Source organism: Chelmon rostratus, chromosome 6, assembly GCF_017976325.1.
Source record: "Chelmon rostratus isolate fCheRos1 chromosome 6, fCheRos1.pri, whole genome shotgun sequence".
Taxonomy (NCBI): domain Eukaryota; kingdom Metazoa; phylum Chordata; class Actinopteri; order Chaetodontiformes; family Chaetodontidae; genus Chelmon; species Chelmon rostratus.
In genome coordinates, this window is record NC_055663.1 from 19,431,828 (window position 1) to 19,446,707 (window position 14,880).

At 40.4% G+C, this 14,880-nt stretch overlaps 1 protein-coding gene across 1 annotated transcript in view; it reads right to left on the minus strand.

Moving 5' to 3' along the window:
• The window catches only part of LOC121608049 (tumor protein p53-inducible protein 11-like), a 31,469-nt gene extending 26,408 nt beyond the window's left edge, over nt 1-5,061 (minus strand). The window contains exon 1 of the mRNA XM_041939157.1: nt 4,947-5,061. The gene's annotated coding sequence lies outside the window, so the exon portion shown is untranslated. The remainder of the gene's footprint in view (nt 1-4,946) is intronic.
• Nucleotides 5,062-14,880: the final 9,819 nt, after the last annotated feature.

The window sequence follows — 14,880 nt, forward strand, 5'->3', positions numbered from 1 at the left end:
AGTTACATTGGTACAACTCCATCTTTGAAAGGAAAGGTCTGAATCCATGATTGTACCAGACATACAAAGTTCAGACGAAAACTATTTTGGGACTGCTTATAGGAATGAGATTTCCATCCTTATCTAAACCACAACAACAGGAAAAGTCCCTTTAAAGACATATTGTTGAACAAAGGTCAGCCAAATTGGACCAAGGCCATCTATTCTGCTGACAACCACTGCTGCTGCTGAATGTGTTCTTCGGCCATATTTGACAGTCTAGACAAACTTCTGGTTTGGACCTTTGTCTGCTTCTCTGCATGCCTGTCTTAGATACATCTGAAAATGATAATCCATTCATTCAATTAAGAGATTAGCCAATCAACACAAAATAAAAAAACAATTCTGATAATCTGTTAATGATTATTCTTTTTTTTTTGGCAATAATGCTCTGGCTTTAGCTTGTCACTTCTGAATATTTGCCTGTATTATCATTCCTCTGTGATATCATATTGATTATATTTGGGTTTTGAATTGCTTGTCAGGCAAAAGAAGCAATCTGAATGGGTCTACTTAATTGAGAAAAAAATCAACAAATTCATTGAAAATGAAAATAATCATTAGTTGCAGCTTTATATTACTTAGCTAATTTTTCAAACTATGACAAGGCAGACACAGAGAAACTACTAAAGTGAAGCCACCTCTAGATGAACCCAGCATGCTAAGTGATCCATTATGCAGTATACTTGCAACACTTGTCAGTTCAGTGGGAACCAATTGTGATGAGCTGCTGCTGAGTTCCAGTGTCTAAATGGAATCAGCGAGTAAATGAAAAAGACAGAACGCCTGTAGGAGAGGGATTAAGCAACCTGAATGGGGATGACTCTGAGGTGATAGGGTGAGCGTATGGAGAGACAAAGCTGCCGCTCAATTCCTAACATTCAGCAGCAGGAATATTTCAATTCCCATGATCAGACTTCAGCAGTTTAGTGCTTCTAGTAAAAGGTTGCCAGGAGGTCAGTTACCCAGACATACTATGCAAGTGTTGAAAATGTTAGATGTGATGTGTCTGAGTGCTGCTGAGGGGAACTGAAAGGTGACTTTGTCCAAATGGCAAGGGGGAAATGTGAAACCATATTCAAAAAAAATTCAAAGATCTCTCTCTCTCTCTCTCGCACACACACGCACAGCTAAAACAATCACAATGCTCCACTGTGAGCATGAATAGATACAGACTCCAAACAACCAGTCTCCACAGCATGGCACAGCCTGGTATATTCCTCATTTCGGGCGGCTGTAGGCCTTTTAGTAAAAAAAACAACTTCTTTTCAGAATTAGAAATAGTCAAACTGTGACAAAACAAAACTTTCACTTCCTCAATACAGATACTATTAGATGTGGAGTTCACATCTCTCTCCTGACCCCAGCTGAAGATGATGTTTATGCTGCTGCTGCCATCACTACTCCACTCTTCCCTAAAGTTTACCTGACAATAGAAAATTATGGTATTTTTTGATGAAAAGACTGTCTTTTCTTCTCTTTTAAATGTCCCAAGGAAGCCACATTAATATTTTTGAGCAACCAAACGAGGATACAAGCAAGTTAAACAAAAGATATCACCACATGTTGTACAACATTACAATATAAGTAAAGGGGTTATCAAAGATAATGAATCCTAAATGAGATTTTGCTGAGTTTATGCAGACAGCTGGAACTGCCTGAGGGAAATGATTTGCCAAATATACACTGAAATTGTCTACAGCGTTTGCCACCACTCAACAATGGAATTGCTTTTCTGCCTTCCCCAGAATGTAATTAATGAGTTGGGCAGCCCATCACTGCCATAAAACAGCAAAGCCTGAAAGCAACATATGGTCTTAGCTTCTCTAATCTTGTCCACTGGAAATACAAGCACATCTGCTGTAGGGTCTTTATTAAAGGCTATGGCTAACCTACTGTCACACCAGAGAGTAGGAAATTAACAGTGAAAGGAAGAGAGTCATCCTTATTGGCAGGAGAATATTGCTGGTACACAGTAGTCCCTAGAGACAGACCAGAAGTCAGTGCAGAAAGATGACACTAAATATACACCATTCTAATGCCACAATTTTGCTGAGATAAATCATATTTGTTGCTAGTGACAATTACCAAAATAATGTTAGACATCCACATTGAGCTGTGATTGCAAAAAAAGAAGAAAAAAAAGCATGTTCTAACTATTCTGAGTCTCTAAAAATCAGTAATAAAAAACAAAGTCTTGAGAAAAAGATCCCTAACAGTCACTGTTGAGAGCTAAATCACCTTGTGCTACTGCACTTCAGGCAGCATAAATACTGCCGTCACACTTTCAATGGCCTACTCATGTACGTGTACATGTTTGCAGCTGAACTAAAAATTAACTCAACAACTGTAATAATTACAATTTGTTGCATATTTTGTGGACAGTCTTGTGAATGTAAGTGTTAAGTATTACTGAGGGGTTAAAACAAAAAAAAGCGGTCACCATGTGCTTTGGCTGCCCAACATGCAGCATGCCAAGAGTGTGTGTGAAGGGCCCGAGGGAGTGCCCAGGGCTGTGCTCACTGCCGCTGCCTGCCTCTGTGCCTCTTCACACGGAACTGCACAAAGACACATAGCCATCTATGTATGCTACTGCCGAACTCTCTATGGATCAGTTCAGCCATAGAGGCTGGCTCCACTGAGACCAGGTTAGCACTCTATGCGGTCTGGTGGCGTGTACGGGGACACATTCAAAACTTACAAAGAGAAACAATTCTTTTTCCACTCAGTTTTGTAGAAAATATAGTACTGTTACCATCAATAGTACGCCCACAGTGAATCTGCCCTGTTGAATAAGGAGGTCCTAATATAATGTAATATTTCAATGGTTCAGACAGTTATTAAGTACAGTTGTAAGACATGTGTGCCACTTCTGGGTGACACACAGAGCTGTGCTGTTGCTCTGCATGAGAGCCATTAGTGAGAAGAGCTTGCAACTAAAGCTGAAAGAGTCTTTGAGGTTGGCTGAGGTAACAATATCCTGCAGTGACAAGCGTTCATGGAAAAAGAAAACAGTCTGAAAAGGTCAACATCAGGCCAGATCTGACCCATTTACCAGAGCCACTCCTGCATTCAGAAAGTGGAGTGCTAGTATGTTAACAGTGAAAATATCTAATGGTTTGATCATGCCTGCTTTGGTTAAAAGGACAGAGATGCTGTTGAACACATACGTCAAGCCAGAAAAAACTGCTGATGGCTCCATCAGCACAGCCACAGTATCCTCAACAGACATCCACTGCTGCCCACTCCACACCAATGTTTCATTTTCCACAAAGCTGAAAACTTTGTCACCATGGGCACAAAAACAGAGAAGGAAGCCCTGTTTCATCTTTCCTATTTCCTCAGCCAATTAGAATCCCCCGCCCGCCCACAGAGCCTGGATGACACGTTGATTCCTGATCACAAGGCGATTAGAGAAAAACAGTACGACTGCTGAGAATAAGGTTTGTTCATGAAGAAGACACACCAAATATGTAATTTACAAGGCTTCATACTGAGGGGTAGAAAAATCCCTCATTTGTGTCCATATTCTAAGACTCATTTTTCATTTTGAGACATAAGGAATGCAACAGGCACCCTGTCACTTCCCTCATGTTATTGGCTTCTGTTTGACCATAGCCAGCATCATGGGTTAGGATTTGAGTTAAAATGCTTGTGGCATTACAAATGTGGGCATGTCGATGCACACTACATTTAACACTGGAGTCATTCTGAGGGAAAAACGCTACTGTTCATTGTCTGTTCATTCATTAAAAGGAGGTCGGAGAATAAGTTAGTCTCAAATTTCAGCCATCCTATGAACAAGCCCCAGGGAAACAGGACTGAGACTTTCCCTGCATTACTCTGTTAGTTATTTCACAGCGCTGGCAAAATGACGAAATGAAAATGTTGACTGAGAGTGCTGAAGCATTGCTGAACAGCACCTGGGACAAGTCTTGACATACCAAAACACTCGCCTGGACTGCTAGGTGTTAAGCAGACTCACTCTTGATGATTCACATGTCAAAGAACAGCAAATATTTCAACGCACCATTAACTTCAATTACAATTTCAGGGGGAATTCAGTCATATAAATAAGACCTGCGTACAGGGACATACACCGTTTAATGTTTATACAAACATTACAGCACTTTACTCTGGGTGACTCCCCTTCCTGGTTGTGATAACACAGCTGGTGACATTTTTTGTTAAGCTAAATAATGTCTAGTGCTGCTCTAACTGGGCAATTTCTACTGCTGAAACATCCAGACATCGGTGGCTGTTGTGGCTCTTGCTGTGCTACCACACCGGTTAATCCACTTTCATTTAGTAAGCAGCCAACCATACCACCTCCTTTTGAAAATGTAACATTTTGAGGGATTTTGGTCGGTGAAACGCAGCAATATAACACGGACTATGTAAACGTCCTCCTCTGCCATGTTCAATAATGACAGCACATTTTTCCAGGCTCTTAACTGGGTAATAATTAGTTGCTCGCTAATGTTAACCTCTGGCTGCTGAATAACTTCACAGTCGCTGGGTGGGGTGTCGCAGCTCAGCCGTTAATACGGTTACAGAGCCAAACGATAAAAATAAATAACGAATAAATAAAGAAGTTTATCTTCTTGATAAAGATACGAGTTTTCTTTAACGTTACATTTCACTGATAGGATTTTCCCAAGCTTTTGTTATGTTTCCCACACTTTTGAGAAAATTGAACGCAACAACTCAACCGCCGCATGAAATAAAACATCTCTCACAGAACAGGTCGACAACACGCAGCGCGAAAATACTTATTTTTTAGCAAGGAGTTAACTCTCCGAGGCGAGAGCGGATAGGAAACAGAGCTTCTTAAAGTAAAAATAGTTCGAGGGAAAGACGGTACTTGCGATATATATATAAAAGCACTGAATTTGTGTGTAACTTACAGCGAGAAGCGGAGGGGTCTCCTGAGCGTGCTTCAGAGTGTAACGTTAGCCGTCCAGTGAGCAGACCGTGTGGACAGTGTGGCGGCACCGCGTACAGCTCGTGCTCCCTCACAGCCCAGAGCAGCAAACAGTCCACGAGCGCCGGGCACTACCGTAATGACCGGCGCTCACACGAAACCGCATGTTTGATTGTCTATACCGTAATACAGGGACTAACACCATTAATGTGTTGCACAGTAAAAAAACAAACGCTAGTTTGTTTCTGGGGTGTAGTGTAAGTAGAGTGTAAAAATACTCTGTTACGAGTAAAATTCCTGCATTTAAATTCTTACTATTTACACTAGTAGGAGTATCTAAATATACTTATAAGTACTTAAAGTACAACTACTCGTTGTGCAAAATAGCCCAATTTGAGAATTTGATGCATGTAATATATAGTTTGCATTGCTGATTACAATTAGTGATGCTTTAATGTGTACATCACCTTAATGTAGCAGCTGGTAAGGGTGGGGCTCATTAACCTTTAATAATATGACATAATTTAGGCTATTAGTTCATTTATATCTTGTATCAAGGATGCAGCCTTACAAAGTAACTACAACCCTGATTCCTAAAAAGTTGGGATGCTGTGTGAAAGGTAAATAAAAACAGGGTGCAATCATTTTCAAACAAACTGTGTTTGAATGGTTTCGCAGGCCATATAGTGATATCTTTTATACAATCAGTAAGTGTTGAAGTAAGTGTTGAACCTCACTCCATCCTTGCTGGTGTACGACTAAGCCTTTCCAGGGTGCTCCTTTCATACCCAATCATGATACTATCACCTGTTACCAATCTGTTTACCTGTGGAATGTTCCAAACAGGTGTTACAGGAGCGTTCCACAACTTTCCCAGTCTTTTGTTGCTCCTGTCCCAACTTGTTTGAAACATGTTGCTGCCATCAAATTCAGAATAAGCAGATATTTACAAAAGTGTTAAAAAATATTGTCTTTGTACTGTTTTCAACTGAGTATATGTCAAAAAGGATTAGCAAGTCTTCACATCCTCTTTATTTGTTTTTTACACAACTATCAAATCAAATCAATCAAATAAGTGGAGTAAAAAGTAAAACATTTCTCTCCAGAATGTTGTGGGGTGGAAGTAAAAACTTGCATAAAATGAAAATGGAAAAAAGTAAAAGTAAGAAAAAAGTACAGCAGAACTGTACACAAGTACCAACTTGGTTACTTTGCACCTCTATTCACAGTAAACATAATGCGATAACAGTCATTCAAAAGACCTACAATTTTGTGTTTCCATTTTATGTTACTTCATACTTTTACTTCACCACATTTATCTGATGTGATAAGCTTCTAAAATACGATTAAATCCTAAATAAAAAAATTAGTGTATATTTGAGGCCACTTGTCAAAATAGCCCATATTTCACAAAAAGAAATATTTCTAACAGATTTTTGTTTTTGTTTCCTTCTTCCCCGCACAAATCCCTTTTGGACAGGGTTTGACCCCTGGGTTTGGAGCCACTAAAATAACAAAACTAACAAGGCTGCAACAAAGGCTTACAGACTAATGCTACCAAACATTCTGCTCATTAACTGATGCACTAACAAACCAATAAAGTAATATATGACAACATATAACTGCAAAGTTTGTTATTTCTGCTGAACTTTTGGTATTTTTTACTAATTTTGCAGATAATATAGGTCTTAGTGCTGGTCTTTTCCTTGTAATGGAGTATTCTTACATTGCTGTATAGTTACTTTTACCTAAGTTAAATATCTATTCTTCCACCACTATGTAATGTATACAGCATGTTGTCTCTGTCTTCCCTTTGTCTCTTGTTGTGTGGTGACCTCTTCCTCTGTCCAAACCACAACATAATGTATAGCCTGTGTATGAGCAGCCAGCCGACTTTCTCTGATGTCTGTCTGCTCCAAATTCAGGAACTGGAAGTAAAGCTCAGTATCAGCCATTGTTAGCTGAGTTGCACCTGTAAACTTAAACAGACAACATGTGATGGGTTGTGGTAAAATTTGGGGATTTCATATGTTACAGACTGAATTTAAAGATTCATCCATGATCAATACGTTTTATGGTAACACTGAAAATTGCATAACATTTACATCTGAAAGGTGATGAAAGTTAAAGGATAGAGTTTCATGATCTTTCAAGTCTCTTTTAAAACAAACAGCAGGTGCCCATATGCACACACGCCCAAAGTTATGGTCATTTTATTACCGGATCCCCTCCCTTTTTGTTCTATGACATTGGGGGCAATCTAAAATGCTTCAGCGTTTGAAAAATAATTACTTTATTTATCCAGCTCAGACTGCTGAAGCCTCATATTAGCTTCAGATAAACTGTGGACTACATTTTTACACAGAGAACTGTGCATTTTGTCCTCCGTCATAACATCCCAAATTTCTTTAAGGATCTCTTTAGGGCTGGTATGGACAGGAAGGCTGATTACAGCAAGCAAAAAACTGCTTGAATGCACACAAGGGCTGCACGTGACTACTGTTCTGAAAAAGACTTGAACAGCATTTTTGTGAAGACTGACACAATTAACAAGATGAACAAAGTGTAACAGCAATGGGAAGTGCATTAACGATTCTGTGAACATGAGCAGAGGATTTAAGAATTAGCACAGCCATTTGAGAATCACACTTTTCATGTGACGATTGTGCCAAGGTAATCGAGAAAAAGTAAGATTCAGTGCAGACATCAATCACTGAATAATTCACTTCTACTCAAAGGCAATAGTTTGAATGTGTTACTTCCTGTTTGAAATATGCAACTCCCCTGAGGTGCAAAACATCCTGCACATACCTGAGTATGTATATAGATCCCTGTGCATATTTAGAATCATTGTATAGTTATTCTCAATGCTCATCTTAGCCATCACAATTAAGGACATTTACAGCATGTACTGAATAGGCACCGTTATTGTATGTAAATGGTTAGAGTTTGGTCCTTGTGCTTTCTTTCTATCCATCCATTCAGAAGACAAATGAACACTTAGTGGAATAAGCTGCTCCCCCCTCCTTAATATCTACCCCGACATTTTAACATCAAGACTTTCTTCATATTGCAAAACAGTTACAGCTTAACAGCGTTCTATTTCCGCATTTTGTCCTCAGAACCTGAGGGGGACAAGGCAGGGTTATTTGTCTTTAATTGCTTTTGTAACAGCATCAAGGATACACATGCGGGTGCTAATAAAACAAGATCCTCAGCTTTGAATAGAGGTGCTGAATTAGTGTTGGGGAAGGACCTCTGGGGGTTTAATGGGAGAAGCAGAATGAAAGGTGTGGAAGGGGAAAGGTTCTCAGAGGTGAGAGCCAGATAGAGTCGAGTAGCTTTACAGTTACATACTGTAAATTAATATAGACATATTTCTCTGAACTTGTGTAATGACAATAAATGATTCCTGATTCCTGGAAGAAACATACAGGCTGCTGTACATTCAAACTGCAGGTAGAAGTGGATCCAGTTCTACTTTTTCTGTCTATTTTGACACCATGACCAAAAGAAAATCATGCTGAATCATTATTTTTTCAATTCTGATTCAAGCTACTTTCATATAATTCTGTATGATATATTGAGACTTTGCTCCAAAGAAAAACAACGAGATCAGTTGTGGCTGAACAGTCATGTCAGAATTTGAAGACTGAGGACTGTAATGCAGGTGTTCAGCGGAGAGACAGTGAGGTGTTCTATAATTATCAGGAATGTTGCTTCAATCAGGCAAAACCACGGCTGGTACATGTTTGAAAGCCTGCAGAAAACAAAAGATGCCTGGAGAATGTGGCTGCGACAGTAAAACAGCTTGACTTGAACAGAAGAGGTGGTTGGATAAAACTCAAAGCTTATATTGATTTTGACAATAATTTACAAGATAAACTCATTTCATTTCAATGGAATGCTGGTGACTTTAGTTTTGTTGTTTTGCACATGCAGGTCAGCTTTAGAATGACCTGTTCAGGCTGTAATTCAGATGTTGGCATTGTTGAAAACCATAATGTGAACAGACCGACACAAGAAGGATCCGGGTAGTAAATGAGAATATACCCTCGTTTGGTGTAAATCAACCTTCTTAAGTCAAGAATCTTTGAATAAACAGACACATTGACACAAAAAGACCAGTAATGAGGTGTGATGTAGTTTTTGAGGTAGTATCTCCAAGTATTCATACTATAGCCAAATCTAAGTACTACCTGGGAAGTCCCTTCGGTTTAGATTTTTACCTTTTCTATTTCTACACACCAGATGGGTCTTGCTGTGAATTAGCCATGGGAATAACATATGGAAGGATATTGGAGAACATCTGGAAACAGGATATGGTCATGTTTCCGTGGCATTTTCTCCCACATGTACGATTATGACATCCACCCTTCAGGATATTGGACATTCAAGCATTCAAGGGAAACAGAGACATTTGAGAGGGGCTGATAATAGCAGTGGGTGGATGTGGCAGGTGAATGGCAGACAGGGGCAGTTTGTTGAGGAAGGCTAACAGGTTGGGTAGACAGGTGTGAGAAGGGCAAAGATGTGGGGGAAAAGACATTCATTCATTCAAACTTTGATGATTCAGCATGATCCTGTGAGAGCAGTTCACTCTCTTTTGCATGGGGGCCCTGTGTACGCAGGGCAATAAAAGAAAAGGCAAAAATCCAAAAGTTAGATATACAGAAAGTCAGTGAAACCAACTGTCGGATAAAACCAGCATTAGATCAAATCTGAACCCAAAGTCAACCCTTAAAAGCTGCACCTCACTCAGATCTAACCATTACACGTATATGAACTGTCAGTGGAGGACTCCTGAAATGTTCAAATCTGCCCAAAAAATCAGGTGATCAACTTTAAACCTTGCTGAAGTTGATTTTGAGATTCCTGATATGAATCTCAGAACGCTGTGATACAAAAATATGCAGAGTTGGGGGGATGTGCGTGTAATTTATAGCACCACAGTCCAGTGCTGACAAGATTATTATGGTTTGGGTAGAAAGTCAGGAATGTTTTCACTTTCATTTTGTTCACAATAACATTTCTCAATAGTGCAATTTTTAGCCTGCAGACACAGCAATGTGCACATGTGCTGTATGCACTTTGAGCAATGAAGGAGAAAATATGGGCTCTAAGAAAGGGGCTGGTATGTGGGAGGCATGTGTGCTTTGTCTTCACCCACACTCAAACCTGTCAAACAAATAACACTCTTCATCCACCCCCAACCTGCAGCAACCAATCGTGTTTCAGCATCGCAAAACCCAATTTATTGCCTCTGGCTTGGACTGTCTCAAACAAGACTGTCTGTAACAAGGTGTTTGGCTGTTGTTCAGGAGGAGAGGAAATTATTACAACCTATCTTGTGTACTCTCATGTTTAATTATTCTACAACTTTCTGATATGATAATTCAAGAATTTTATTGATTAATTTGTCTCAGACAGATCCTGTTAACCAAGGGCCAAGTGTTTGACTTTCACTGCTTTGTGTTTGGCTGCAGGAGGTGCCTGTTGGAGGAAACAGAAATATCTTTACTGCACTGAAACTCAAAAGAAAAACATTTCCTGTAATGCAAAAAAATCAGGGTTCTTGGTCAAGGCCACTCAATTTCATCACCAACAACTAAGGATTACAGTGAGATTCAAATGTCTTTTGTCTTGTTGTTCCAAGATAGTACAAATCATTCAAGAAAAGTCACAGAACATCTCTTTATGCTCCTCAGTGGACGTTCGTGTCACCAAGGTCTTGTTATCAGCTCCCTTACAGACATCCCACCTCTTCAGATAATCGTGTTAGACAGCCCTCCAGGCATTAGTCTTAAATTCTCCTGCTGTGCTTCATCTCACTTCAGGTCCTAAGATTCCAGGATGTTTTTAAAGCAAGAGATATCGCTTGCATATGATAATCGTATGGTCATAAAAATGTATGAAAAATCTTATCCCCTTAATCCCCCCTCGCCTCCAGACGGCAGGATATGCTGTTTAAGAGCAAGATTTTGATATTTCTTACGTTTTAAGGAATGGATTATTTAGGGTTATTGCCAACGGGCTGAGAAAACTGAAACCGGTCATCACATCAGGAAGACTGTGGGAAATTGAGGAGGAAAGTGCGCAAAGTGACTTCCTGGAAAAGAGCAAGAATCAGCCAATACTGTCCACAAGCAATAATGCCAGAGAAAGGATGTGTTGAGGCGGACGCTGCACCACAGGAAGCAGAGAGGTGATTTCTGGAGAGAGGGTGAACAATTGAGAAAATGGAGTGAAGGTTATTTACGGTGTATTTTGCCCCAGGGGATAAAGCATTCTGTTCTGCATGGGAAACATTTTCTAAAAGGGTTGTTATCTATAAAGTTTACTCTATCAAGAGAACAACGACCAGGGCCCTGTTCTGCAAACGTGATTTAACTAAACCACTAAACTTAACTAAAACAGGCTGTTAGCAGGCTAAATTAATCCTGTTTATTCTCATCCAGCTAATCTAAGAAACTGCTCCTGGAGAGAGAGAGTTGAAACCATGTGATTGAAGGTACATGAGGAAAAATGCCCCCCCAGCATGCACTGGGGCAACAGATTCATGGACTTGTTGCTCTGACAACAGTTCCACATTAATTTTTACCCAATTTAAAGGAACAGAAAAAAATCATAATGTCAGATAACACCGTGTAATCTGGATAATCAGTTATCAAACCTTACCTGACACTGGTGACTGTCCCTGTAGGTCACACATAAACACAAAAATGCAGCTTTGAGAGGTGTAGTGGGATGACGGGTGCATGACGAGCAGCAGTCAGCTGTGGCTTGGCTGTTTATTCATCAGTGAGAAGGCTCATGAGGCTCAGATTTAGCCCAACAGTTGCTCGAAAGTGGAAGGAGGCAAAGGTCAAGTATTATTTGAACACAGTCTCTCTCTCCCCTCCACTCTGCCTGCATGCAGGCTTATTGACCTGGCCTCCACCACGCTGGACAAGCGCACAGCCAGTTAATCATTTCCTTGGCTCATCCTTTACCTTGAGATTAATCATTATTTTCCCTATCCGATCCAGGACAGAATTAGAGAACCCACTAATCCAATAATAATCAGAACACAAACTGAATTACCTTTCTGCTGAATTATTTCCACAAAAGGTGAATGATTGGAGACAAGAAAACAGGAGCAGAGCAATGTATGTTAGAAAAGCACTTCTGAAATCTGCATCTTAAACACTGCCTACAGATTGCGTAATTTGGTATATTCAAAAAGATTAAGCAAATGGAAATAGTCTCTTGATATGAGGGAGCTCTCCAAGGCTTTTGGCACATTGTGCTGCTACGTGGGCTCCAACTAAATATTTAGCACCTAAGCTGCCCTTCTTATGGAAACAATGGCGTCCCTTCTTTCAAGTATAATTAAATTTCCTCTTTGCCTCAGCCAAGAGCTATTTTGAGAACCTGGCTCTTATTTGTTCCAAGCCGGAGAAAATCATTAACCCAAACATCGGCTTAATTCAGATTTGAGGGCATTTTACTTCCCAGTTTTGACAACAGAGTCTGAGTAGTTGAGTCAAAAGGAACAAAATCGAATTTTACATGATGTATGAAACATAAACGCCCCACAAAATGAAAGCTATCCCCGGCGTGTATTAGAAAATTAAAACCATATAGGAAAATGCAAGCTTCAATATAAGGCACCAACAGGTCCAGCTAGAAAAAATGCTAATAACTTCATTAAATACAGATTAATTCTAATTAATTCTGGTTTGGAATTAAAAATAGGTATTGACTGTGGCATCAGCTGACTGGCTGCACTAACAAGACTGTGCGCTTGGAAAACAGCAAACTTGAGCCTTTTAAACTAATAAATGCAAATGTAATTGATCAAAACCAGTCCTATAACACCCACATCTATTTGATATACACCACAGATGGTATACATCCAGGGCTGTGCAGTATTTCCCTCTGGATCAACACACTCATCACCCCCTGGCATGAATGTATGATTCCCTGCACACGGCTGCATGTACAATTTACATAATGTTTCATCATTAATGGGTGAAACTGCTCAGTCTAAGATGTGAATAATTTCATAACTGATGTGGGCCAGCTTCTCTGCTCCATCCATGAGCGCTGCAGATAGACTGCCTAACACACTGCAGCATCCTGAACTGAGCAGTGCTTAAATATTTTATAAAGACACTTTTGTTTTGCTGTACAACACAGGCTTGGGGTGTTTAACGAGATATTTATGTGTGGTAGTGCGAAATACCTCGGCCTCTTAGACGACCGCTGCTACCCACAATATGAGTACCATGTGTGTCTAGTAGCCAGGAATGTGTGTAGAATCACAGGGTAAAATATGATTTGACACAAGTATCACCACACAGGCAATTCTAAAATATGCCACATCTCACAAGAACAAAGGCTTAATTATTAGCAAGTTTATTACTATATTAACCTTTAGTGTATATATATATTGCATAATGAAAAGTTCAGTTTTCTAAACAGCTGCGGCAAAACATAGTGTACAAAATAGTGAATGTGAAGAAGTAACAGTTCTGACGTGTCAAAGTCGTCCTTTTATTGTGTTGCAGACATATGCACCTAAACCAAATGACAAAAAGCATGTTAAAGCCAGCTAGCGTGCTAAGCTAACGGCATGCAATGCTGCCTGAGCCACCATGCAACTAAACAATCTTCTGCCTCCCCCAAACTCCACTGGGCTTACGTTTCCAAACACGCCCCTCTGCCTCTGTATGTCAAAGCGCATTTCTGACCACTGAGGACGATCTCCGACACATGAAAGCAGCTGTCATTCTAGTTGCTAGCTACTTGACAGACATCTTTGCGAGCGTGCAGTACAAGCCCACTCCTCCGCTCTCCTTTAAAGCTGGTCTGCTTGTGGACTTCAGAGACTCACCGTCCAAACATCAGTTTGCACAGATGCACTGGGACACATTTAGCCTGGAAGTCAAACGCCGACTGGGAACTATTGACTTCCAACTTGCAATGGATTGCAGCAGTTGACCTGTTTTCCTACATCCTCTCTCATTTTCCAGTCCCTCCCCGCCTTAGTTGCCCTACATCATGCCTTTTCAGCGCTGCCTGCTGACCGGACTTGTTCACCCTCATGTGCTGAAGTGAACCTGTATGTGAACACAAGCCATGTTTTGGGCCCTTGCATATCCATTTGCTAAAATTTTGGGGAGATGGAAGCCCAATCTAATCCTGCCTGCTTCCCTGCCCCACTCTTCCCTCCAGCTAAGTTTCTTCTTTTCTATGTTTTCCTAACACATCCACTGACCCTGCTTTACCTAAGAGAGTACTCTTGCACATGTAGCAGCCTCTGAATCTCCTCTACAACCAGTTTCCTCCTGGCAATTGCTGTTGCTTTGCTCCATGTAGGTTGTGCTATTCTTGGTCCAATAAATGCCACGATATTTACTACTCGTACCATTCTGGGAGACCAACTTTGAGACTGGGTAACATTATATATGATTCATCCAATGGGGAAACATCTTTAGCTGTGGCCCACATGGAGAAGTGTGCAGTAGAACATGAGATTACAAGATTACAAAGGAGTCCAGCTCGGTGCCAATGATAAAAGAGGAAGCTTTTGAGTTCTTAGGCCGTATCTCCTGCAAACTGGGAGATTAGAGCTGAGGCTGTGAGTGGGTGAACCGGGTTGTCTTTGGCAAGGTTCACACCTCAACAAGCACCCCACAGGCACAAGCAAAACAGGGGAAAGAAAAGCAAAAGAACAAAGGAGTTTTCTTTGCATCACTAATAAACAGGCACAGCTTAACTAGTGTAACACAGTGATGGTGGACCTGCACTGGACATGGAAAATTTGCTTCCGTCCAAAAAGTAAATAAACTGAAAATCTGGCTATTTTAAGAGCAGGTGAATGAGAAGCCACTTTTACGTGTGCACCAGGCGCATCTCGTGCCTTGATATCC